At 43.1% G+C, this 27,153-nt stretch overlaps 1 protein-coding gene across 8 annotated transcripts in view; it reads left to right on the forward strand.

Moving 5' to 3' along the window:
* Window positions 1-27,153, forward strand: part of MIPOL1 (mirror-image polydactyly 1) — a 280,583-nt gene that overhangs the window by 105,443 nt on the left and 147,987 nt on the right. The window lies entirely within an intron of this gene.

Below are 27,153 nucleotides of genomic sequence, written 5' to 3' on the forward strand. Positions count from 1 at the left end.
CATGCATGTTTCCCGTTCACAGTTCACTTTTTAAAAAGTCCTTCCACATAGAGAACTCCTGAACACTATGTAATTATTGTAGTACCATAAGAATGCTATTTAAAATGGCCTTAACACTGTTTGCAAGCCACTGTTCAAAGAGAAAAGATTATTTTTTTGCATCTAATACTCCTGGTTACAAAAGATGCTTCTCTATGTTTTCTTTTTATAAGTATAGCTTCCAAAGTACTAACCTTTATAAAACTGCTAAGAGCTCAGGGGTGCAGCTCATTGTCTGGCTATGCCGAAGAAGGACAGGAGACATTTGACATGGGTTTAATCAGGCTGCAACTTTATTATTAGATATCTGGGACTACCCAGCAGATAAAAGTGTACAGTGCAGGTAACCTCATGTTTATTCTGTAATTACCTGGGGGGCTTTACCAGCTCCCCCTCTTTATCCATCCAGGTCCCTCCAGCAAATCCATTGCTAGGAATTTACCATCCATCCCCCTCATAGAAGGGTTAAGGTGGGCTATAAGAATGGGGGCTGGCTCCCTGCTGTACCAATCATAGGAGTTCCCAACCACTCCCTGTTCATTCCTTTAACAAACACCTCTCTTTTTTTAATGTCCTTTTCCAAGCCATTTATCTGGTCACTGTATACCTTTCCTATGGAGTACCTGCACTGGACATCCGCCCTACACTTAAATAATGAGTTGCAACATATAGCCTACCGCCCATCATGCCATGCATGAACAGAGCCTGGCTGAACCTGCTGTGGGGAAGATTTTAAAAAACAAAACAAAAAACCCTGCACTTAGACCAATATAGTGGTAAGGGAGAAAATCCTTCCTACTCCTGCTAAAAAAGGGGCAGCTAGCGTTATGCTCACAGCAGATCTAGACCAAACCTGGTATTTTGCCACCTGAAGGGGAGGGAGGATAGGTCCTGCTTCAGACTGCTCTGTGTAAAATGGAGGCTTCAGGCCCAGAGCTGCCCCTTTTAAATTCTGCATTCCTAGGGGATGAATCAGCAATCACACTGACCCCTTTTGCAACAGTTTTCATTCCCCCATAAAGCACTGTTCCGTTCACTTGGCCATCCAGCCAAATTACTCCTCCTCCCCCCACTTAAAGGTGCAGAGCGGTCATTGTGATGGTGTGAATGGGCACACAAGGTGCAGGGCAACAGTGCACTTGGCCTTCAATATTTGTAAAGGGATAACCATTATAAATGGCAGAGAAATACTGTCACATGTAACTACTCTTTAAGACAAGGAAATTCTTCCCTACGGTTCTGCATTCAAGAGCTGAAAATCAGGTCCTTGATATACTGTTCTGGTTTTCAATGTCTTTACCTTTTTTACTATAATCAACAGACGTTTGATGTCCCTTCCTGCTCCTGATACCTCTGAACACATTGCCCCTTCCATCTCCCTAGCTTCATAAAAAAAACACAGTTCCCCTTCCCTGAAGCAGGCAGAGAGCCCTCCTGCTCCTCAGTTGCTTCCATGGGCTACAAGTCATACCTCACCATAGAATCTCTTTGGGTTCTGTGCCCAGTCTTGGCTGCTCCTAGATTTAGCACCTGATATGATCTGATTCCACATTCCTGGGTTCTGTCCTTTGGGATCAGGTCATAGGGATAGGCAGCTGGGGGGAGAATAAGGAGACTTTAGATAGGGGGTACGTACCGCCATTAAGCACTCACCCCATGCAAGAGCTGTGATCTGGCCTTGCCTCTTTGAGGGCCAGAAACCCAACATCCTTTCTGAACCTTAGTTATCTAAATTATTCAGTCTCCAAGTAGCATCCATCTGGGGATTATCTCATTTTTAAAGTCGTTTTATGGTCTTTGTTGTTGAATTTACATTGCACCAAGAAGCTACCAGGTAGCAGAGTATCCTCTCCAAACCCTGAAATTTCCTCCTCTTCTGCTGTCACTTCTTTTCTTACATTCTACCCTGTTTTACCCTGGCCAGCCACCTTTACTTGGCATGCAACCATGTAATGTTCACGCAACCATGTAATGTTCATGTAGTTATGGAATTGCAACAGGCGTTAATGTTGGGTTCCTTTATTTTTGGGGAGGTTTTTTGCATTTTTCCCTCACCGCATTCCAAACATAGAAGACAAACATTATAAAATAAGTAAGTTTTCTTTAAGATGAAATAATATCTCTGGGAATCTGGAAAGTTGTATTTCATTAAATGCCATGAATGAGCTGGGTGAGAAACTGTTCAGATTTTTTTTTTTCACTACGCTTCCCTCATCTGTTGGTTCATTCTTTGCTCAGGACAAATTTATTAAAAAGAGAGAATTTCTGAGCGCATGTGTTGGCACAGTTACTTTGCAGCATCAGATGATGTGAATATTTTTATTTTTTAGTTTCAAAGGGAGTAGGATCTGCGTCTTAATGTACATATTGAATAAATGATAGGCATTTAGAGACAAATTCTGTTCTCACTGTGCAAGAGGTATCTGTGCAGGGGGTGCATACACAATGCAGAGAGGGCTCCTGCAGCAGGGAAAGGGGTAGAGTCAGAGGACCTACTTCTGTTAGAGTCTTTGGTCCTTGTTCCTGTTGCAGGAGCTTATTGGAGCCACACAGGGCTACTAAAGTCAGCCTTGTTAGGGCCCTCTTCCTTCATAGAGATGTCCAGAATCTATGTACCATTAAAACAAAAGGTCTTATGTTGGCCCTCTGCACAGGTGTGAGCATCCTTCACAGACTAGTGGGGCTGGGGCTTTCTACAGTAAATGGATAAAAATTAATAGAGTACAACTGATAGACTAGCCAAGGAACAGGTGTGACAAGAGTTTCAGGTAAAATTATAAAAAATTATTTTAGCAAAGCATAAATAGTTTGCCAAATCACCTGTACTTCAGGACATAGTACTTTTATTGACTTCTCAACTATTTTTAATTTGTTGATTAAATTATACAAATTTACTTGAACATATCTTAGTCATTCTTTCTCCTCAGTCCATCTTTGGCTACTTCCTGTCTCCTCCATTCATTTGCCATTCCAGAATGTATTTGATTATATTTTTATTTTTTTAAAAAGCTTATTAGCAGCATGGTTACTAGTGTAACACCCAACAGTCCTGTGAAAATTTTATGCTATTTTTTAAAATTATTATTGGCTTTCCTTACATAGGACATTGAAAGTTGGGCAACCAGTAAGGGAAAAGATTTTGGCAAAGGAGAATATGTTTGGTATTTTTAGTTTTGGTTTGTTGCTTTTATGTTCTGTTTTTTTTTCTTGTCAGTGTCCTTTCAAATAGGAATTGTAATCTTCATCAGTAAAACCTATACACTCTTGAATATCACCATTTGAGTGATATGGTTCACGCATGCACACACAGTGAGAGAATGAGATTATTTAAACAAACTGTTTTTAAAAAAGTCTCTCTCTAAGAATCATATATAATACATTGCTTTCCCAAATAATTAAACTAAGCATTAATAAAAGGTCAGTTATTCCACATAATAATGGCTTAGGTGCCAAGAGCATCACAGCCAATTTACACATCTGTCAGCATAATACACAGGTAGTTTTAAGTAGCTGGTGCTGGTCATAAAAAAAACATTGTGATCTGAATTATATTGTGCTACCAACATTTGATGCCAAGCAGCAAAGAATCCCGTGGCACCTTATAGACTAACAGACGTTTTGGAGCATAAGCTTTCGTGGGTGAATACCCACTTCGTCAGATGCATAAAGCACAAAATAAAAATATAATCAAATACATTCTGGAATGGCAAATGAATGCATGCATGCATCTGACGAAGTGGGTATTCACCCACAAAAGCTCATGCTCCAAAACGTCTGTTAGTCTCTAAGGTGCCACAGGATTCTTTGCTGCTTTTACAGATCCAGACTAACACGGCTACCCCTCTGATACTTGATGCCAAGCAGTACTACTCAACTTGATGTTCATTAAAAAATCCTGCTACTATAAATTGTAAATAATTATTATGAATAGAACTCTATGAAATTTACTGATGGAAAAACTAACATATTTTTACATGTAAGAAGCTCTTATCTTACACATTCTAGAATATTAGTTATAAGTCTTGGAATTGTAGCCACCATTTCAAACCATATTTCTTAATCGATAATGGCTTGGGTACTTGTGCAATACAAGCGAGTCGCATCATACGCATATTTAACTTACGCAAATTCAACTATATGTGCTCGGCAAAAAAAAGAAAAACAACAAGATACCTGTGAATAGTGCGGGCGATTTCACCCAATGAGCGTATGCCCTTGAGTGAGCATGAGATGGGAGACGTGAATCTGCTGTTCCCTCAGTCGGTCTCAGTTCTCGCATAGTGTAAGCATCTCACCGCGCTGAGTGTGATTCTAGTGTTTAAAGATACATATTTTTCTTACAACATGGCCCCTAAACGCAAGCCAACTACTTCCTCTGGTGCTCAACTGAAGAAACAATGATCTGTTCCAACGCTGGAGTCAAAACTGGCTATGTTGGACTTATTGAGAGACGGTATATTGGTCTCCAACATGGCGCGTAAACAAGGCCACAACGTATCTAGCATCTGTGCCGTCAAGTTTCGAGAGAGAGAAATTTGTCAAGCCGTGGCATCAAGTGCTCCAATAACTGCTAAAGTGGTGAGCCAGCTGCATGATAAGACTTTAATGAAGACTGAAAAGGCATTAAACTTATGGCTAGAAGACATGAATCATAAACGTGTGCCTATTGATCGTAACACGTTGCGAGAAAAGGCTCTTAGCCTCTTCGCGCTCTTCAAACCTCCTGCCGAAGAGGGATAGCCTTCTGATGAGAAGGAATTCAAAGCCAGCCAAGGTTGGCTTAACAGTTTTAGGAACCACTTCAACCTCAAAATGTGCCGACTACTGGTAAAGCTGCATCTGCAAATGAAGAGGCAGCAAAAGCCTACCCCAAACAATTAAAGAAAATCATAGAAGAAAAGGGCTATCTTCCGGAACAGGTTTTTAATGCTGATGAGACTGGGCTCTTCTGGAAAAAAATGCCCAACTGCACTTACATTTTGAAATCAGAAAGACAAGCCCCTGGCTTCAAAGCAGCTAAAGACCATGTGACTGTGTTGTTTTGTGGCAATGCGGCTGGGCATTTTAATAAAGCCAGGCTTGCTCTACAGGACTGCAAATCCCCATGCCCTAAAAGGCAAGAACAAAAATCTTCTGCCTATGTTCTGGCAATCAAATAAAAAGGCTTGGGTGACGGCAGTATTATTTCTGTATTAGTTCCACAAGTGTTTCATTCCGGAGGTCAAGCGGGACCTCGAAGAGAAAGGACTTGACTTTAAAGTGTTGCTGATTGTAGACAAAGTTCCTGGCCACCCTGCGGCACTCTGGGTTGCACATAATGACATTGAAGTCGTCTTTCTTCCCCCCAGTACCACCTCCATCCTCTTGACCAAGGCGTGATTTGCTGTTTCAAGGCCACGTACATGAGGCGTACATTCTCATGGATACGTAGCACTATGGATGCTGATCCCAATCTCAATGTGATGGAGTGTGGGAAGTCCTCCAACATTGCATCACATATATTAAACAGGCAATGGATGCAATCAAGCCTGAAACAGTCAATGCATGTTGGCAGAACCTATGGAAAGAATGTGTGAATGATTTTTAAGGGTTTCCCGACCATTGACAAAGAAGTGAAAGGCATTGCTTAGGTGGCCAGGCAAGTGGGTGGTGATGGCTTCGTCAACATCCTTGAGGAAGAAATTGAAGAATTAATTGAGAGCCATAGAGAAACATTGACTAACGAAGAGTTAGAGAAACTGATAAAATTGTCTACAGAAGACAAAGATGATGACGACAAACAGGAAGAGCCAGCAAGTTGGAATCTTCATAAATTTGCTGAAGTGTTCCAAGCAGCGAAACACTTGAATGATTTAGTTTCTGACTATGACCCCTCTATGGAATGAAGCCTCAAAATCACATGGAGTATTACAGACAATTTGAGACTGTATCAAGAAATGTTTGAGCAGCTCAAGAGACAACAGCGACAGTTGCCGATCACCATGTTTTTCAAGGAAAAACAGCCCGCAGCAGATGAGCTTACGCAATCAACTTCTCGAGCTGAACCAGAGCCAACTACTTAGTCTACAACTCGCTCTCCATCACCCAAGCTCTCTGTCACCTCTGTTTCCTGGATCGACATCAAGCCCTGACGACCCCCTGTAATTAAAAATACAGTACTGTAAAATTATATTTTGCATATATACTCTTTATTATATACTGTACATTACTGTATACATTATACATTTATACATATTACTGTACAGGGTCGTACACACAAAACCATGTACAGTATACTGTACTTTATGGGCGATTTAAGGGATTTTCAAGGGTAGTTTTGACTATACATGATTTTCGCCTTACGCACTGACTTTAGAACCTACACCCGCATAAGATGTGACTCCACTCTATACAAATTACTGGTCTTTTGTTAAGATTGTAATAAGTTATTACAATTTATTAGCAAGAAGAACAGGAGAGAGAATCTTGCATTAGACCACAAGAGGACTGAAGGGAGCTCAGGGGATATCTATAATTATACTATAATAAATCCAAATTATTGTCATTTAGATCTGGCCTTGTCACAGGTGTTGTTAGCATCTGCAAGATGCTATCTCTCTATTTTCAGTGAACATAAAATCACATTCACATAAAGGCACATCATAAAAATTGAGCCAAAACGGGTTACAATCAGTCACAGCCATAGAGAGACATTTGTAGTCTGTGGCTGTCCTCTGGAGCACAGCATTTAAGAGTTCGGAATTTGTGAGGCTCTGTGAAAACTACATCCTCCTATGCAGCTTGTTAGTATCTGGTGAAGGAGCAACAGTGCCACTTAAGTTACCAGCATAACTGATTTCACTTCCTCCCTGCTTTCAGGGTTTTACAGGGAGTATGTTTAATTAAGCTAATCCATTAACCTTCTGAATGAGTCCCTTCACAGCCTGACACTTGACTGTTAACTACAATTTACCTGAACAGCATCTAGCTCTTCTGGTATTATTTATAGGTTTTCAGATTTTTCTGATTCAGAAACTGTAACACAGAAGGCTATGCACCTTTAACTTATCAGTTATGTTTCAGTTGGACAATATTTAATATTCTTAAATAATGGATGCACTGTAATAAATTGGGTGCCCCCTATGAGCATGTAAATATAGGCTGTCTTGAAGTAGTCTTTCAGGTGTGTGGTGTGGTGTGTGTGTTGGGTGTTTTTTATTTGTTTGTTTGTTTTTCCTTTCAGTACATTGTGGTGGCTCTATTGTATTAGATTATTGTATTTAATTAGACTGCTATTGTACACATGCTTGACAATAGTTAACTAGTTATATTTTGTGACTTTGAATTTTGCTTGAATTTTTTACTGCTGCACAAACTAGAAATGCTCACTAATTTTTAGGAAATTTGTTTTTTAAAAAAACCCTTTGAATCACAAATATCTAGATCCCCCTGTTTGTTTTGGAATTTTAAATGGGATCACCATGTCTTAACAGAAAGATGGACACTGTTATCACCATATCAAGCGGCACACGTGTCCGCAATCTTAGATCATTCACTAGATTGCTGAGCAAATATGCAAACTACATTTTGTATGTGCGAAAACAAATAAAATGATATAAACTCAAATATTTGATACTACTTTTAGTATGTATTTTCAAATGAATAAAAAACAAACAACTAAAGTATGGCTAAACATTGACATCCATCCCTTCCCACCCCCAGCACACACACCAATGTCAATCCCCTTTTAAAAAAACAAACAAACACAACCGTTCCCTTGTATTTGCCAAGACACATTTGTCAGTGAACAGATACTGTGTTATGGTGTAGAACTTGTCTGTTTTATGGCTGCTCTTCGATTTCTTCATTCTCATGGCAGTCAGCAGCTCTCTGTTTTCTTTTCAGTTTCTTGGTTTATATTCAGTTTAACCTTAACCCATTCATGGAAATATCCTGTTCATTTAAATGTATGTAATGTAGTTCTTGTTTTTCTTCGCAAGTCTTGCTTGTTTATTGAGTAATCACATATATTTGTGATTAACATTTAATACAAATGCAAATCACTGTAGTCACTATTTGGTTATCTTCATTAAATACTTTAAAGGAAATAGTTACCAGCAGGAGGCAATATGGTGTAATGCCTTAAAGTAGCAACTGGCTATAAGCCATTTTACACCTTCTGGATAGGAATGTTAATATGATTAAAGGTTTGGCAGCTGAAACTGGGGCACTCAGTAAGGCATTGCAAAAAAATTTGTTCCCTTTTGAGGAAAGAAAAGAAATGATTTTTATTGGTACAGCTTGAAGGTGCTTTTAAAGGAAGTCAACCAAGAGCATGGATCATACTACAGAAGGATCATGTATTTATTGTGTTTTCAGCCCTAACTCCCATTGAGTAGGTATTTTGTAACCAAGGTATAGGCTGTTGCTATGCAAAGTTTAATATTAAAGGTGTAGAATTTGTTGTAGAAGAAAAGCAATAGTTTCATGGCTAGTATAGCGTTGTCTGTTTTTAATACCCTGGATTGAAGCAGTAACGCAATTGGCAAGCAACCCTGGTTTTACAGTTCTAAATAGTTTGATCACATCCTGCTGTGCAGGAACATGCTTCTGACTGTTCATGTACAAAACTGGCACACTCCCAGTTGCTCATCTGAAACAAGTTAAAGTGCCTTTCTCCATTTCAAGGCACTGTTTGGCATCAGTGTTTTATGGTAATTGAGAACAAAGATTAGAAGCAGTACGCTTCCCTGCCCACCATTATCAATTTCAGCTAATAACTAAGAAATGTCAATAGTCTCAGTGGGCCAACTTCTTATTAATCTTTCTGAGGCTGTTCTCAAACAGTTCTTCTGGTTTTACACCAAATAAGGTATAGAGCTCAGTGTTTTCTGTGGTTCCTAGATCATTCAAGATTTCTCACCACACATCGGTGAACATTTCTCATTTAAGAAATACACCTGTGAGCTGCAATAACTTTAAAAACCACAAAAAAGTAGTTATTTGAAAAATAGGTTGGGGCTGCAATCTAAACTACGGAATCTGTATCCTCATGTTGAGGGGGCAATAGTGCATGACCACAGTTTTAGAACAGCAGAGAGTCCTGTGGCACCTTATAGACTAACAGACGTTTTGGAGCATGAGCTTTCGTGGGTGAATACCTACTTCGTCAGATGCATGTAGTGGAAATTTCCAGGGGCAGGTATATATATGCAGGCAAGCTAGAGATAATGAGGTAGTTCAATCAGGGAGGATGAGGCCCTGTTCTAGCAGTTGAGGTGTGAAAACCAAGGGAGGAGAAACTGGTTCTGTAATTGGCAAGCCATTCACAGGCTTTGTTTAATCCTGAGCTGATGGTGTCAAATTTGCAGATGAACTGAAGCTCAGCAGTTTCTCTTTGAAGTCTGGTCCTGAAGTTTTTTTGCTGCAGGATGGCCACCTGAAGGTCTGCTATAGTGTGGCCAGGGAGGTTGAAGTGTTCTCCTACAGGTTTTTGTATATTGCCATTCCTAATATCTGATTTGTGTCCGTTTATCCTTTTCCGTAGCGACTGTCCAGTTTGGCCGATGTACATAGCAGAGGGGCATTGCTGGCATATGATGACGTATATTACATTGGTGGACGTGCAGGTGAATGAACCGGTGATGGTGTGGCTGATCTGGTTAGATCCTGTGATGGTGTCGCTGGTGTAGATATGTGGGCAGAATTGGCATCGAGGTTTGTTGCATGGATTGGTTCGTGAGCTAGAGTTCCTATGGTGCGGTGTTCAGTTACTGGTGAGAATATGTTTCAGGTTGGCAGGTTGCCTGTGGGCGAAGACTGGCCTGCCACCCAAGGCCTGTGAAAGTGTGGGATCGTTGTCCAGGATGGGTTGTAGGTCCCTGATGATGTGTTGGAGAGGTTTTAGCTGGGGACTGTTAGAACAGAGGAAACTTCTTTTTGCCATGAAACTACCTTTTTACACTAAACCTTTCTAATTAGCATCTCTGTTTTGCACCATGGTGCTTATTCTAGCCTTTGCCAACACTTGCTGAGTTCACTCTGCTGGTGTTGGCACTAGCACACTAGAAGGAGCATCTGATAGTGATCTAGCTACTGTGCTAGGACACTGCTCCTTCTACCCCTCTTCTGCTGCCTCTAATACTAAGGGTGGAAGGAGAGCACCAGATTCTTAGAAAGATTCACACGGCAAAGCAGACAGCTGTGGGGGTGAGGGTGATTTTCAAACTCACTGGTTTGTGTGGAGTGTGATTGCAACTTGATTAGCCCTAGGACTATCTTGGTTCATTTCCCCTCTTGTGCCAGCAACAGCAGGATCCCTACACCCACGCATTTCCTGTGCTTTTTCTCTAGCTGGTAGCAGACAAGTGGATGGGAGGAGGAAACTACCAGCAGGAAGAGTGAGCAAATGGAGTTAATGCAGTAAGCACAAGAGAGTCAGTATAGGGTCAAAGACTCTGCCTGCAAGATGCCCATGTTGCAGAGCTCATGTTGGAGTGAGCTCTGCTTTCAGTTAGAGAGGGATAAGAGCTGGGGGAAGATAGAATACAAAATGAAAGTGCTAATTTAAAAGGTGGGATTTAACTCAAAAAATAACACTCTGGGAGGGTAAAACAGGGGAAATGACTACTAGACCTGAGTCATCTTTCTCACAGGTGTCTGTAGGGATACATCGCTGTCCCCTCACTCTGAAGTCCAAGCCAATGATGCTGGGCAGCAGGCACCCTTTTAAGAAATTCACCAAAAAACAAAGCCCAGTCGCAAACAGTAAGTTTTATTGGCTCAATTTTCCATTTGGTTCTGTTCCACAGAGTTAATAGGGGTAAATACTTTGATTACACTGCAATTCTAATGATTTTTAAGAGTTTCCTTACAAAGATTCATCAAAACCTTCCTTTTTGGGAAAGGTGAGTAGATCAACTGATTTATTGTCAGGGAGCCAGCTGCAACAGGGGCAATCTAGTAGGGACACACTGGACACAGCTGATCCTAACGGGCTGCCTATTTGATTGTACTTTCTAATTGGTGGAGGGGTAGAGCTAACTACTATTTAACCTAGCAACAGCCAGAACTGGCTGGCTGCTCAACACATTCCTAGCTTGCAGCTGCTCTTTGTCCAGCCTCCTGTTGCCTCCTGCTCTTGTGCCTGCTGTAGCCCCTATCCTTCTCCATTCTTGACACCCTGGGCTCTGTTTTCTGACCAAGTCTCTGGCTTGATCATTGCCTCTGGCATTTGGCTTCTGATCACTGGTTCTAATTCTCAGTTCTGCTCTTGACTATGTCCCCAGGTGTCCCAAGGCTCTGATTCTTCACTCCAGCTTGGCTCTGCTTTAGCCTCCAGGCCTGGTGAATCCCCCATGGATCTCATCATTAGGCATGACTGCCAACATCCAGTCATGTACTTGACAGTTTGATTAGTGCAAGAGAGAGAGTCTTCAGACTTTCTTCGGCTGTGGGTTTGACACCTGTTAAGGCCTCCCTCTTTCCAACGGATATAATGAACACCTTGCAGAAGCTACAGTCCCAGATCTCAGCCCTGTAGGCATAGATCTTGGTATCTGGGACCCAGATCCCTCAGGACCTGAAGATCTGCTGCCAACCCAGTTTGACAGTGACCACGGGAAATACAGCTTTGTGAATCGATGCCAGCTCCTGCTCATGCTACATCCCTGTCATTTCCCACTGACTAGGCCTGAGTGGAGCTCATTATCATTCCATTAACTGGGGAGGCCCTGGCCTGGTCATTCTATCTCCTGGAGCCTTCCAGTCCCTTGCTGAGACAACTGGAGGAATTCAGTTGAGCCATAGCAATTGTTTTGGATGACCTGAACCATTCCCATTCTGCCAAAAGCATGCTTCAGAATGTATGCCAGGGAAATAGACCAGTCACCAGGTTCCCTGTGGAATTCCTGTGCTTACCATCTGACAGAGCTACCATTTTCAGCATAGCTTGAATGAAGAGCCAGGATGGGTAAGGCCAGCATCTGACTTAGATCTCCTGGTCAAGCTGTGCATGAGCATCGGTGATTGTCTGGATGAACAGTGACTGCAAAAGGATTCCAGTTTTTGATTCCCCACAAGCCAACCAAATTCAACCCTGCCTTACTGCTGCAGAAAGGAGCTAGCACTAAGTCTTAGACTATGTCCAGGGGTGCCCCGGTAAGATTCCTGTCCTGTCCCAGTCAGGAAATCCCCTTCTATACTTCCTGGCGGTGGCTGGCCAGCAAGCCTCCAGCTTCCTCTTTGGTTATGATAACTTGCCAGGTCTGAGATTGGGCTGAGACTGCTGGTGGATTCAAGGTCCCTAGACGACTTCATGGACCTAGATTTTGCTTGGACCCATAACATCCTCACCTGATGTAGCAGCATCCCCGGTTTGGTAGAATCCATTGATGGGGCCCCCCCCCTTCTCTGGCCCAGTTACTAATCAGACAACACTGCTGACTGTGACCACCCTCGAAAGCCACTGGGAGGTTCAGAAATGTCAACTAATCTGCCCCCTCATTCCTCTATCATCCTCAATATTCCTTGGCTGGTTGCCCATGACCCACACATCCAGTGGAGCTGAGTCACAATACCCTTTACCTCAAGATTCTGCTGCCAGTCATGTCTTCCAAGGTTAGGTGTTAGTCCTGAATTCTCTTGCAATGCAATTGATGAAGGGGAGACTTTAAAAGTGGATGCCACCATCTCTGTCACCCCTTTGTCCCCTTCAGATATTTTAAAGAAATATCAAGACTGCTGATGTCTTTGACAAAAGGAGGGCAGATGTTTTGCCACCACCTTACAGTTATGATTGCCCCCATTGACCTGCAGCCCAAGTCTGACATTCCTTTTGGCCGTATTTACTCCCTTTCAGAACTGGAATTCCAGGTGCTCTGGGACTACCTCCATGAGAATTTAGAGAGAGGATTTATTCATCTTTCCACTTCTCCAGTGGGGACATCCTTTTGTGGGGTTTTTTTTCCCATGGAAAAAAGATGGCTCCCTATGCTCTTGTGTTACTAGCCCCTGAATAGAGTGACAGTTCAAAATTGCCACCCTTTGCCACTTATTAATGAACTTTTTGAGAGACTTTGGTTGGCTAGGTGTCATGGTACAATTCCCCACTTTGAACCTTAGCGTCCAAAAGATGGGGTACCAGCATGAATTCCTCTAAGCTTAATTACCAGCTTAGAACCTGTAGCGCTGCCACCAACCAGGAATTCCAGTGCCTGGTACACTCTGGTCCCCCCAAGACCTTGCCCGGGGACCCCGCAAGACCCAGACCCTCTGGATCTTAACACAAGGAAAGCAAACCCTTTCCCCCACCGCTACCTCTCCCAGACTTCCCCTCCCTGGGTTACCCTGGAAGATCACTGTGATTCAAACTCCTTAATCACAAAACAGAGAGGACAATTCACCTTCCTCCCTCCTTCTCTTTCCCCCTCCCAGACTCTTCCTGAGAGAGAAAGTAATCCTGACACGGAGAGAAATTAGCCTCTCTCCCCACCTTCCCTCCTTTCTCCCCACCGATTCCCTGGTGAATCCAGACCCAGTCCCCTGGAGTCTCACCAGAATAAAAAAACAAATAAGAAAAGCTTTTAATTAAAGAAAGAAAAAACAGTAAAAATTATCTTTGTAAATTTAAAATGGAATAGGTACAGGGTCTTTCAGCTGTAGACACAGGGAATACTCTCCCAGCCTAAGTATACAAGTACAAATTAAAATCTTTTCAGCAAAATACCAATTTGAACTCCTTTCAGCCAAATATACATTTAAACTCCTTTCAGCCAAATGCACATTTGCATATAAAGAAAACAAACATAAGCTTAACTCGCTTTATCTATCTAGTACTCACTATTTTGAATCTATAAGAGCCTGTATCAGGGAGATTGGAGAGAAACCTGGTTGCACATCTGGTCCCTCTGAGCCCCCAGAGTGAACAACAACCAAAACTAACAGCACAGCACAAAAACTTCCCTCCCTCAAGATTTGAAAGTATCCTGTCCTCTGATTGGTCCTCTGGTCAGGTGACTGCCAGGCTCACTGTTCTTGTTAGCCCTTTCCAGGCAAAGAGATATGAAGCACTTTTGTTCTATTAACTCTCACTTCTCTGTTTATGACACTAGGGTTTTGTCTAAACTGGACCTTCACACAGTTATGGGCCAGTTTGTGTGAAGAAAGGTGATGGGTGGAAGACCGTGTTCCACGCTTGACAGGGACATTTTGAGTACTTAATTATGCCATTTGAGCTATGTAATGCTCCAGTTATGTTTCAGCATTTTGTGAACAACATTTTCTGGGACATGATGGACCAATTTGTTATCTGTTTAGATAATCCTTGTGTTCTCTGAAAACAAGAAGCTACATGAGCACACTGTGATGTGCTTTGGTCACAGAGACCCCTTTAGTACTGTCACCTGATGTGCTGAAATTACCTCTGTTCCTATTTTCCCTGATGACTCGGGACTCCAGAACCCTGCCCTGTTGAGCCAGACATGCTAGCCTGCTGCAGTACAGACCCAGGTCTGAATCACGTCCCCAAAGCTGCAGGCTTTAATAGCTAACCTGCTGAGTGGTTTTCAGTCTCCAGCACCTAGACACCCATTTCCCAATGGGATCCAAACCCCAAATAAATCCGTTTTACTCTGTATAAAGCTTATACAGGATAAACTCATGAATTGTCCACCCTCTAGAACACTGATTGAGAGATGCATCAGCTATTTGCTCCCCCGGGTATTAATCACTTACTCTGGGTTAGTTAATAAAAAAAGTGATTTTATTAAGTATAAAAAGTAAGATTTCAGTGGTTTCAAGTAATAACAGACAGTCCAAAGTAAGTTACCAAGCAAAATAAAACAAAACACGCAAGTCTAAGCCTAATACATCAAGAAACTGAATACAAGTAAATCTTACCCTCAGAGATGTTCCATTAAGCTTCTTTCACAGACTAGACTCCTTACAGTTCCAGATTAGATGGTAGCCAGGGGATTTCTCATGACTGGCAGCCCCCTTCGTTCTGTTCAACCCCCTTTTAGAACTGTGGTACAAGGCAGGCAGGGCCGGCTCCAGGCATCAGCTTATCAAGCGGGTGCTTGGGGCGGCATCTCCAGGTATTCGGCGGCAATTCGGCGGAGGGTCCCTCACTCCCGCTTGGAGTGAAGGACCTCCCGCTGAATTGCTGCAGATCGGGATTGTGATTGCGGCTTTTCTTCTTTTTTTTTTTTTTTTTTTTTTTGGCTGCTTGGGGTGGCAAAACCCCCGGAGCCAGCCCTGAAGGCAGGAATTTTTTGTCTCTCTGGGTTCCCACCCCTCCTTTTAAATAGAAAAGCACCAGTTTTAAGATGGATTCCAGTACCAGGTGACAAGGGCACATGTCCTGTGAGACCCCAAGCTTCCATTCTTTCTGACCTGACTCCCACAAACACAGGAAGGCTTACAAGAAAACAGAGCCATTTACAGCCAATTGTTCTAGTTAATGGGAGCCATCAAGATTCTAAGCCACCATTAATTGCCCACACTTTGCATAATTATAATAGGACTTCAGAGTAATACTTCATATTTCTAGCTTTAGATACAAGAATGATACGGTCATACAAATAAGATGAACACACTCAGTAGATTATAAGCTTTGCAATGATACTTTACAAGAGACCTTTTGCGTGAAGCATATTTGTTACATTTTATTCACACTCATAAGCATCTTTCCATAAACATATGGAGTGCAACATCATACACACATTTTCTTTGTCCTTGATAGACTTCACCAGACTCAACTTAACTGAAGAAATGTGAATTTGACAATGATACTATTGAGTTCCTCAGTTACATCAGTTCTCCCAAAGAGCCTAGCAAATGACCTATGTAAAGTGTCTGCCATCACTAGGTGGAGGGCCCCAAAAAAATTAAGAGGGTTCAGCATTTTCTTGGATTTGCCAATTTTTATCCACGCTTCATTAAATGATTTTCCCAGCTAGTGGCACTAATAACTATACTCCTGCATAAACAGGTTAGTTTTGTCTGGTCAGAGGAGGAAATCAGCCTTCAATCAGCCAAAGAAAGCTTTCACTTCAGTTCCTGTTCTTCTGCATCTATGCCCTGCTAAATCTTTTACTGTGGAAGCAGTAACTTTGCATTGAAACATTGAATTTTGCAATGGGGGTTGTACTTCTGAAAAATGTAGGCCGTATAACCAACTCCATCCTTGCGTGTATTATACCTGTAAAGTAGCACCTGCTGTGGAAAAACTGTGATGTCTGAGACAAGGAGCTGCTGGCAATCAAAACTGCAATTGAAGACTAGAGACATTTTTAGGAGGAGACTCAGTTCCCAGTCCAGGTCCTTACTTATCACAAGAACTTAAAGAATGTTTCAATAGCCCATCATTTTAAACAACAGCAGATCCATTGGTCACTTTTCTTTACCAAATTTGATTTCCTCATTACTGATTGCTTTCCTGTTTCGTGACCCAGGGTAAACACCCTTTCCTGCAAGGATGAATAAGCCAAAACAAACACAGCTCCCCAAGACACTGTGCTATGCCCAGCTAATTGTATTTGTGGAGCCATAGCCTGGGATTTGGTGTTCCTTATTCTGACACAACTCCCAAAAGACCTGCAAGTGACCAAAATCTGTCAGGCACTTGATTCCTCCAACATACTGGCCAGCTCAGCTTTCTATTTGCACAATGGTCTTCTATATCACAGGAAGCGTCTTTATATGCTAAAAGGTCAGCCCAGAATCAAAGTGTTGAGAATGTGCCACGATATGCTGATGGCCAGCCATTCTGGCTGCCATAAGACTCCAGACTTGGTGGTACAAAATTCACTGGTGGCCAGGGGCAAGTACTGACATGAAAAAAATATGTCTGCTCCTATGACCTGTGCTGTCAGAACAAGGGCCCACATGCTGAACTGTTCAGTTAACTCCAGGCTCATCCCATTCCACTTGAACCCTGGATTTTACTGTGGAACTATCTTGTTCCCAAGGTTGCATCATCGCCCTAGCAGTTGATCTTTTCACTAAGATGGTGCTCTTTATTTCTTTTTGCTCTCTCCCCACCACTCAGGAAACAGCTTGTCTTTTCCTAAACTGTTTTTCGGTTCCACAGATTTCCGGCCAGAATAGTGTCTGATCAGAGCCCATTATTCACTTCTCAGTTGCGTTGTGAGCTCTGTAAACTCCTAGGAATTGAACTCTTTACCACCTCATCCTGTCACCTGCAGACCAACAGGCAAATAGAACAGTTACATCAAATGCTCAAGCAATGCCTTCAGTGCTTCCTTAACTACTGCCAAGAGGTTTGGGTCACTCTCCTGCCATATGCCAAATTTGCTTAAAATAATTCCATCCACACCTGCATTCAACACAGTCCATTTTATGCCAGTTATGGTTTTCACCCTCATTTCCATCTAGTCACACTCGCAAGTTACTACTGTGACAGATCTCATTACCCACCTTCAAGTTCACCAGGAATATATGGAGCATCTGGAGTCTGCCAAGGAAACAAAAGTGTCATTCCAACCAAAACTGCCCACTTGCACCGACACTCAGTGCAGAGGAGAAGGTCTGCTGTCCTCTAACCATGTCAAATCCTACCACCCATCTGCCAAATTAGACTGCCAGTACCTGGATCCATTTGAGATTACTGAACAAGTCAACCCAGTAGCAGTCCCACTACAACTGCCTGAATTCATGAATGTCCATCCAATTTTTTATGTCCCTCCTGAAGCCCAACACAGAAAATCACTTCCCTGACTGCTCTGCTCCATCACTTTCCTTCAAGGTCAGGAAGTCCGAGAAATCCTGAATTCTAAGCGAATCAGAAGTCAACTTTACTACCTGGTGCACTGGGAATGTTATGGCTTGGAAGAACAATCTTGGGAACCAGAAGGGAATGCCTGAGCTTGTACTTGTCTTTCACCAAAAAAACTGGGTCTTATGGCCCTTAAAAGTTACCTTTGCAGGGAGAGGGATGGTACTGTATGGGGAGCCCTGTATAGCAGGGCAGTCTCTTAGCGACTTACTGGATGGCTGATTCTAACAGAGGTTGCATGTTTGCACTTCTTGATTGGTGGAGGGGTTGAGCCAACAGCTATTTAACCCAGCAACAGCTGGAGCTTGCTGGCTGCTCAACACGTTCCCTGCTCGCAGCTGCATTTGGTCCTGCTTCTTGTGCCTGCTCCTGCCCCACCTGCTCTTGTGCCTGCTTCAGTTCCTATCATTCTCCATCCTTGACATCCCTGGCTCTGCTTCCCAACCAAGTCGCCAGCTCTTCCAGTGGCCCTGGCATTTGGTTTCTAATCACTGGTTCTGAACCTCAGCTCTGCTCTCAACTACGTCCCCAGGTGTCCCATGGCCCTGATTCTTGACTTCAGCTCAGTTCCACTCTAACCTCCTGGCCTAGCTACCCCCAAGGCTCCAACCTTTAGGCCAAACCACCCATTTCCTGGTCATGTCTTTGATGCTTATATTCTGTGCTACTTCCCGTAGGGAGTGAAATAGGTAGAATGCACCTCTTTGATGCAGAGTTTACAGAAGCTCCAAACTGACTGGGTTCCTCAGAAGTGGCAATAGCCTCCATGGATGTGAAGCACAGAATACCCACTTCCCTCATGGTATTTGAGGTACTGGGAATGGCATCAGGGGGTTGCCCTGTCCCCCAAAGTCTTACCAGAGGTCAGGTTCTTTCCTACCTGACTGTATGTCAGTCTGTTCGTCAATAAATAGAGGGGGTTTTTTATTCAGGTACCCAAAAAAAAAATCAGAAATGGTCTCTGATAAACAAACCAAAACATATGTGATTCTGGTACTTGTCAGTGTGGTTTTCTTCTGTATTAATATTTCATGGAGTGACATGCAATTAAACTTTTATGTTAGTTCACCTCTTGCTCGTTCCTGATTTTTGAGTGACGTTGTATTAGCTCACACTGAGAAAATGTGTAAAGTGGTGGTGGTGGTTGGGGGTACGGGGGGAGGATTGTTGCTGTTTTTAATGTGAACTGTAGTCCTCTGGAGTCTTGTAGTAAGTGAACTCGCCAAACTTAATCCTCTCTAGACGGTGGGTTGGGTATGTTCACTTGTAATACCCCCGCCCCCAGAGAAAATAATATTCACTTCAGTTTTCATTTTAGTAATGGATTCAATCATTGCATATAGTTCTATAGTCTGAGTTTATATGTTGTTGTTGCATAAAGGGAGGAAAGCTGAGACTGTCCAGAGGGAATAAAAGATCTTTAATACTTCCAAAAGGAAGTATTTTTTCATACAATGCACAGTCAGGCTATGGAACTCTTTGCCAGAGAATGTTGTGAAGGCCAAGACCATAACAGGGTTCAAAAAAGAACTAGATAAGTTCATGGAGGATAGGTCCATCAATGGCTATTAACCAGGGTGGTGTCCCTAGCCCAGGGGTCAGCTACCTATGGCACGCATGCCAAAGACAGCATATGAGCTGATTTTTAATGGCACGCTGCTGCCTGCCGGGGTCCCGGCCGCCGGCCCTGCTCAGCCCACTGCTGAACCCAGGCCGGCAGTGGCCTGAGCAGGGCCGGCAGCCAGAACCCTGGCAGGCAGTAGCATGTCATTAAAAATCCGGCCCGGCCTGGCCCGCTCTTCTCTGCACTTCCCACCGGCATTTGCATGTGCTTTCCTGACCTCCGTCACTTCCGGCGGGAGGTTGTGTTTCCGGGTTAGCATGTCCATACCATTACCTGGTGTCCGCAGAGTCTGAGCGGCCCCGGAAGTGGCCCCGCCGGCAGGGGCAGGAAGAGGGACCTGGCCCCACAGGAGTTGCAGCGCCCGTGAGGCCTGATCTCCTTCTTTGAGAAGGTAACAGATTTTTTAGAAAAGAAAACACAGTGGTTCTAATTTACCTCAATTTCAGTAAGGCATTTGATACGGTTCCACATGGGGAATTATTTGCTAAATTGGAAAAGATGGGGATCAATATGAAAATTGAAAGGTGGATAAGGAACTGGTTAAAGGGAAGACTACAACGGGTCATACTGAAAGATGAACTGTCCGGCTGGAAGGAGATTACTAGTGGAATTCCTCAGGGATCAGTTTTGGGACGAATCTTATTTAGTCTTTTTATTACTGACCTTGGCACAAAAAGTGAGAATGTGCTAATAAAGTTTGCAGATGACACAAACCTGGGAGGTATTGCTAATACAGAGAAGGACCAGGATATCATACAGGAAGATCTGGATGACCTTGTAAACTGGAGTAATAGTTTAAGGATGAAATTTAGTAGTGAAAAGTGCAAGGTCATGCATTTAGGGATTAATAACAAGAATTTTGGTTATAAATTGGAAATACATCAGTTGGAAGTAACAGAGGAGGAGAAGGACCTCAGAGTATTGGTTGATCCCAGGATGACTATGAGCTGCCAATATGATATGTCTGTTAAAAAAGCTAATGCGGTCTTGGGATGCATCAGGTGAGGTATTTCCAGTAAAGGTAAGAAGGTGTTAGTACCGTTATACAAGGCACTGATGAGACCTCATCTGGAATATTGTGTGCAGTTCTGGTGTCCCATGTTTAAGAAGAATGAATTCAAACTGGAACAGATACAGAGAAGGGCTACTAGGATGATCCGAGGAATGGAAAACCTGTCTTATGAAAGGAGACTAAAAGAGCTTGACTTGTTTAGCCTAACCAAAAGAAGGCTGAGGGGAGATATGATTGCTCTTTATAAATATATCAGAGGAATAAATATCAGGGAGGGAGAAGAATTATTTAAACTTAGTACCAATGTGGACACAAGAACAAATGGATATATACTGGACACTAAAGGAAGTTTAGACTTGAAATTAGATGAAGGTTTCTAACCATCAGAGGAGTGAAGTTCTGGAACAGCCTTCCAATGGGAGTAGTGGGGGCAAAAGACATATCTGGCTTCAAGACTAAGCTTGATAAGTTTACGGAGGGGATGGTATGATGGGATAGCCTAATTTTGGCAATTAATTCATCTTGGATTATTAGCAGGTAAATATGCCCAATGGTCTGTGATGGGATGTTAGATGGGGTGGGATCTGAGTTGCTAGAGAGAATTCTTTCCTGGGTGCTGGCTGGTGAGTCTTGCCCACATGCTCAGGGTTTAACTGATCACCATATTTGTGGTTGGGAAGGAATTTTCCTGCAGGGCAGATTGGCAGAGGCCCTGGAGGTTTTTCGCCTTCCTCTGCAGCATGGGGCACAGGTCACTTGCTGGAGGATTCTCTGCACCTTGAGTTCTTTGAAGCATGATTTGAGGACTTCAATAACTCAGACATAGGTTAGGGGATTGTTACAGGAGTGGATGGGTGAGATTCTGTGGCCTGTGTTGTGCAGGCGGTCAGACTAGATGATCATAATGGTTCCTTCTGACCTTAAAGTCTGTAAGTCTCAGTGCTAGTCCACACTGGGGGGGGGGAATCGATCTTAGATACGCAACTTCAGCTACGTGAATAACGTAGCTGAAGTCGAATATCTAAGATCAGATTACTCACCCGTCCACACCGCGCGGGATAGATATTCGCGGCTCTCCGTGTCGATTCCGGAACTCCGTTGGGGTTGATGGAGTTCCGGAATTGATATAAGCGCGCTCGGGGATCGATATATCACGTCTAGATTAGACGCGATATATCGATCCCCGAGCAATCGATTTTAACCTGCCGATACGGCGGGTAGTCTGGACGTGGCCTAAGTGGGGAAGGGTCCTGGGTCCCAGCTGCGCCATGCACCCGCCCTCCCCGAGCACAGCCAGGCCTGCTCCCTGGACTCAGGCAGGCTGCCCTGGGGTTGGAGCCCCAGTGCTGGGATGAGCTCAGCTCTGTACTGCGGCAGGCTGCGTCCCACAGCCCGAACCTGAGCCCGAGTCCGGGGGCTGCAGCTCGCCACCTGCTGGACCCTGGGACCAGCTGGGTTATGCCTCTTTCCCCACCCCAGGTCACTGGACCCCACTCCCCTCCAGCATTGAGGGCAGAATCCAGGAGTCTGGAGCCCTAGTTTCCATCTGCCCCCCACCCTCTCGAACAACTAGAGCCCAGCTGGAAACCTAGGAATCCAGAGTCCTTGCTCTCAGCACTCCTCACCCAAGTATCAGACACCAGTCCCTTCCCGAAGCCCAGGAGTCCCAACTCCCACCCCACTCCCTGCCCTACCCCGCCCCTACACACACACCCCAAACCCCTGCCCTGATCCCTGCACCCCCCTCACACACAGGCAGCCCCCTGCCCTGAGCCCTGCACCCCCCATGACCCCAGCCCCGTCACACCCCTTGCGCTGACTCCTGCACCCCCTCACATGCCCCCAGCCCTCTGCCCTGACTCCTTCACCTCCACATATACCCAGCCCCCACACACCCCATGCCCTGAATCTTGCACCCCCCACATCCCCACCCCCACCCTGAGCATCAAATGAGAGCTCCTGCACCGCCCCCCCCATTCCCACCAGCACCCCTCACACCAAATGGGAGCTACCCAGGTAAGCACTCCACACCCAAACCTTCTGCCCCAACCCTGAGCCCCCTCCTTCATTTTAGCTCCTGGCCAGATCCTACACCCCAATCCCCAGCCTGCTCCTTCATCTCCAGCCCTGTGCTCAGTGCACTCCCACCCTTAGCTCAGTGCAGAGAGAGAGGAAGAGAATGGGCTCGAACCAAGGAGAAGGTAGGTACCTACTCTATGTGGACATGGCCAGGACCCCAGACCAGCAGTGGGCTGAGTCGCTCAGCCCACTGCTGGTCTGGGGTCCCAGACACCAGCCCCACTCAGCCCACTGCCGGCCCCGGGTTCTGGTTGCCGGCCCCTTGCCAGCTGGGGTCCTGGCCGCCAGTCCCACTCAGCCTGCTGCTGGCCTAGGTGAACGGAACTCCAGGCCAGCAGCAGACTGAGCGGGCCAGAGGCATAAGATCAGCATAATTTAATTTTAAATGAAGCTTCTTAAACATTTTGAAAACCTTGTTTACTTTACATACGGCAATAATTTATTTATATAATATAGACAGAGAGAGACTTCTAAAAAACGTTAAAATGTATTACTGGCACGCAAAACCTTAAATTAGAGTGAATAAATGAAGACTCGGCACATCACTTCTGAAAGATTGCAGACCCCTGCACTAGCCTCTGTCAGAAGCTGGGAATGGGTGACGGGATGGATCACTTCATGATTACTGTTCTGTTCATTCCCTCTAGGGCACCTGGCATTGGCCACTGTCAGAAGACAGGATCCTTGGCTGATCCTTTGGTCTGACCCAGTGTGGCTGTTCTTATTCCCTAATAGGGCAGTTTGAGAAGATTTAGAGATCTATATGCTTGGAATCTCAACTAGTTTCCTCACTTCGACATGGCAGAGGTTGTGATTTCTGTATTGGCAAATTTTTTGTGCTGCTGCATGAAACCCTGGCCCTGTTGAACTCAGTAGCCAAACTCCCATTGACTTTATTGGAGCTAGGATTTCACTCTAGGAAAGTGAATCTGTCACACTATCTCTGAAGCTATCCTCTTAGTTTGATGACAGGTATGGCATTGGGAACTGTGTTCCTCAGCTGGAAGGACAGGTCAGCCTCTAGGACATGGAGGGAGTGAAAATAGAGGATTCGGAAGGATTTTCTAATCTTCCTTCAAGAAGTTCTTATAATAAATGCCTGTATCTAGTCTGAATGCTAAATATGAGTAAATATGTAAATATGAATGCATAACTTCCTTGAAAAGAGGGATTAAAATGTGTCTTTTTGAACTTCTGAAGCAAAATTTTAATTAATATTGCATTTTCTCCATTTAATGTCACAAACTTTTGGCTGAATTCTGCCCTGAGACACATCACTATTTGTATTGTTAAATCACCTGTTGTGCTTACGCAAACAATGTGTTGTGCAGAATTTACAAGATACATATCTACATCGTATTTGAGGGCATGATTAAGCCTTTTATCTTTAATTATAAGCTTTAATAAATTTTCATCTGGAACATTCATCTTCTATTCAGTACATAAGAACACCTTCCCTTTTTGAAAATGACAGTAGGTAGTGCCCATAAATTTGCATACAAGCTTGTTTGATTAATTGCTGTTTGACTCATCTATCATAGTGCTAAGCTCTAGGATCACACAGCTCAGACTCCCAAACCACTTTCTAGAATTAATTTAAATATTTAATGTCAAAACCTTAGGATGAAAAGGAAAAAATGGTTTATCACTGGTGGCCTGTTTCATTAACAACCTGTAGAAGAAATTTCCACTGTGTTACAAGTAATGGAGAGTATACAGTATGTAGTGCTCTCACTGTGCTTGAAATAAATCGTATAGATGCCTGAAATTATATGCTCAGATATTTTTTAAGTAATGTTTCTGTAGTACTTTGAAGATGTAAAGTGCTGTACACTTCCTAAGTGTTAGGCCAAAATCTGATTTGCTTACTGAGCAGGTAAAATCACACTGACTTTAATGAAAACTTTCCTTGAGTGAGGATTTGGCTCAGTGGGTATTACCTTTAAAAATATACATTATCCAAACCGTTGGGGAGGTTTTCCTATTAAATTGTAGTATGCACAGGCAACATGCTTTTGAAATCTTAGGGTTACATTGCTCAGAAATACATTCTCATACCTTTGAATTGTCTTTGTTTAAAAAAAGAAATTCTAAAAAAGATTGGCTTGACTTTATTTTTATGATACGCTCCCTTCCTAATGACATAAGTTGAATCCTGTATAAGCATTTATATGGAAAAATTGGTACCTAGATTGTGTCTGTCTGTCTTTCTATTACCCCATAAAATATTTCTGAATGTAAAAAAAAATTTGCATCTTTATACTCAGCCTCCATAAATCCTGATGAGTCTATTTAAAGAGTAATTGATTATACATTTCTCAATTTAGTGTTGCATATGAGCACACTTTACAAGTACAAAGCATCATTATTTATTATTATAGCAATGAAAACTCAGTCCATTTAGTTTATGAAGACAGAAAATTAGCTAATTATATCAAATGTTCTACCAGTCCTGTCTAAATGAAATTAGGAAAGAGAAGGTGGGAGATAATTTTTATTTCCTTTTGTTGTAATGGTTTTTTCCCCATTCTCTCCTCTTTGTTTTAAGCTATCATGTTTATTCTAAGAATGAATCCTAAAAAATTCTGTATTTGCCATTTTTATTTTGAAATCTATAACTTGTATAAGAGGCTGCTTTTGTGATCAAAATTATCTTTCTAGTGGAGATTTAGGGCCATATCCTCAGCAGGTGTAAATCAGAGTCATTATATTAATTTCAGTGACTCATAGTTTTTCTGAACTAATAGCAAAGTGAGCAATGGATGGAGGCACCTTCAAATAATAGTGGCCAAATACATCTTTGTTCATGCTGCTACGTGTTGTTAAATCTATCTGCTATCTTTGATATGAATCACGGGTGGGTGTGGAGGGGGAGCGTGGAGTTGATTTGTCTACAGATCAAAGCAGAAATGGGAAGAGCTATTTTCTGGTAGCGATGTAATTTCTTCTAAGAGCTCCCAAAGTGTAGTAATGTCCCAGTCTTGCTGCAGGGTTCTCCTTAGCCATATGTGCTCTTCAAGATGCCCGTGAGCCTATAAAGATTGTGAGTGCAGAAGTATTAAAAGACGATTAAATGCCTTTTGTCATAAACAGATAGTAAGAGTTAATAGAACAGAAGTACTTCATATCTCTTTTGCCTGGAAAGGGTTAACAAGATCAGTGAGCCTGGCTGTCACCTGACCAGAGGACCAATCAGGGGACAGGATACTTTCAAATCTTGAGGGAGGGAAGTTTTTATGTGTGCTGTTAGTGCTTGGGTGTTGTTCTCTCTGGGTTCTGAGAGTGACCAGACGTGCAACCAGGTTTCTCTCCAATCTCTCTGATACAGGCTCTTATATATTCAAAATAGTAAGTACTAGGTAGCTAAGGCGAGTTAGGCTTATGTTTGTTTTCTTTATTTGCAAATGTGTATTTGGCTGGAAGGATTGAAATGTGTATTTGGCTGGAAGGATTGAAATGTGTATTTGGCTGGAAGGAGTTCAAATTTGTATTTTGCTGAAAGGATTTTACTTTGTACTTGTATACTTAGGCTGGGAGGGTATTCCCAGTGTCTATAGCTGAAAGACCCTGTAACATATTCCATCTTAAATTTACAACGATAATTTTTACTGTTTTTTCTTTCTTTAATTAAAAGCTTTTCTTGTTTAAGGACCTGATTGGTTTTTTATTCTGGTGAGACCCCAGGGGACTGGGTCTGGATCCACCAGGGAATTGGTGGGGAGAAAGGAGGGAAGGGGGACAGAAAGGTTAATTTTCTCTCTGTGTTAGGATTACTTTCTCTCTCAGGGAGAGTCTGGGAGAGGGAGAGAGAAGGAGGGGGGAAGGTGAATTTTCCTCTCTGTTTTGAGATTCAAGGAGTTTGAATCTCAGTGATCTTCCAGGGTAACCCAGGGAGGGGAAGCCTGGGAGAGGCAACGGTGAGGGAAAGGGTTTACTTTCCTTGTATTAAGATCTAGAGGGTCTGGGTCTTGGGGGTCCCCGGGCAAGGTTTTGGGGGGACCAGAGTGTACCAGGCACTGGAATTCCTGGTTGGTGGCAGCGCTACAAGTACTAAGCTGGTAATTGAGCTTAGAGGAATTCATGCTGGTACCCCATCTTTTGGATGCTTAGGTTCAGAGTGGGGAATTATACCATGACATCTTTAGTATATTGGTGGCAACTAAGTTAATATCTCCAACTCATTTACGGTTACAAACACTTCGGGAATGCAGTTTGTTCATAATTCTGAAATGTTCATTACTCTGAACAAAACATTATGGTTGTTCTTTCAAAGGTTTACATCTGAACATTGATTTAATACAGTTTTGAAACTTTCCTATGCAGAAGAAGTAATTTATGTTTAACATAGTACTGTACTGTATGGTCTTTACTGCTGCTTGATTGTGTACTTCTGGTTCCAAATCACATGTGTGGTTAACTGGTCAGTTCATAACTTTGAGGTTCTGCTACAGGGAGTGTGACCAGGTGTTTTTTATCCTTGTCTGGGTGAGGTTAGCTGTGGATGAGATTGAGTTGATTGAGGCTCTGGTAAGAATGGGGAGATGATGATGATGATGATTTGGTGGAAACAATAGAGTGTCTATAGCAGAGATTGTATAGGCCTCTTTCATAGATGAATTTGCA

This window comes from Gopherus flavomarginatus, chromosome 5 (genome assembly GCF_025201925.1).
Source record: "Gopherus flavomarginatus isolate rGopFla2 chromosome 5, rGopFla2.mat.asm, whole genome shotgun sequence".
Lineage (NCBI taxonomy): Eukaryota > Metazoa > Chordata > Testudines > Testudinidae > Gopherus > Gopherus flavomarginatus.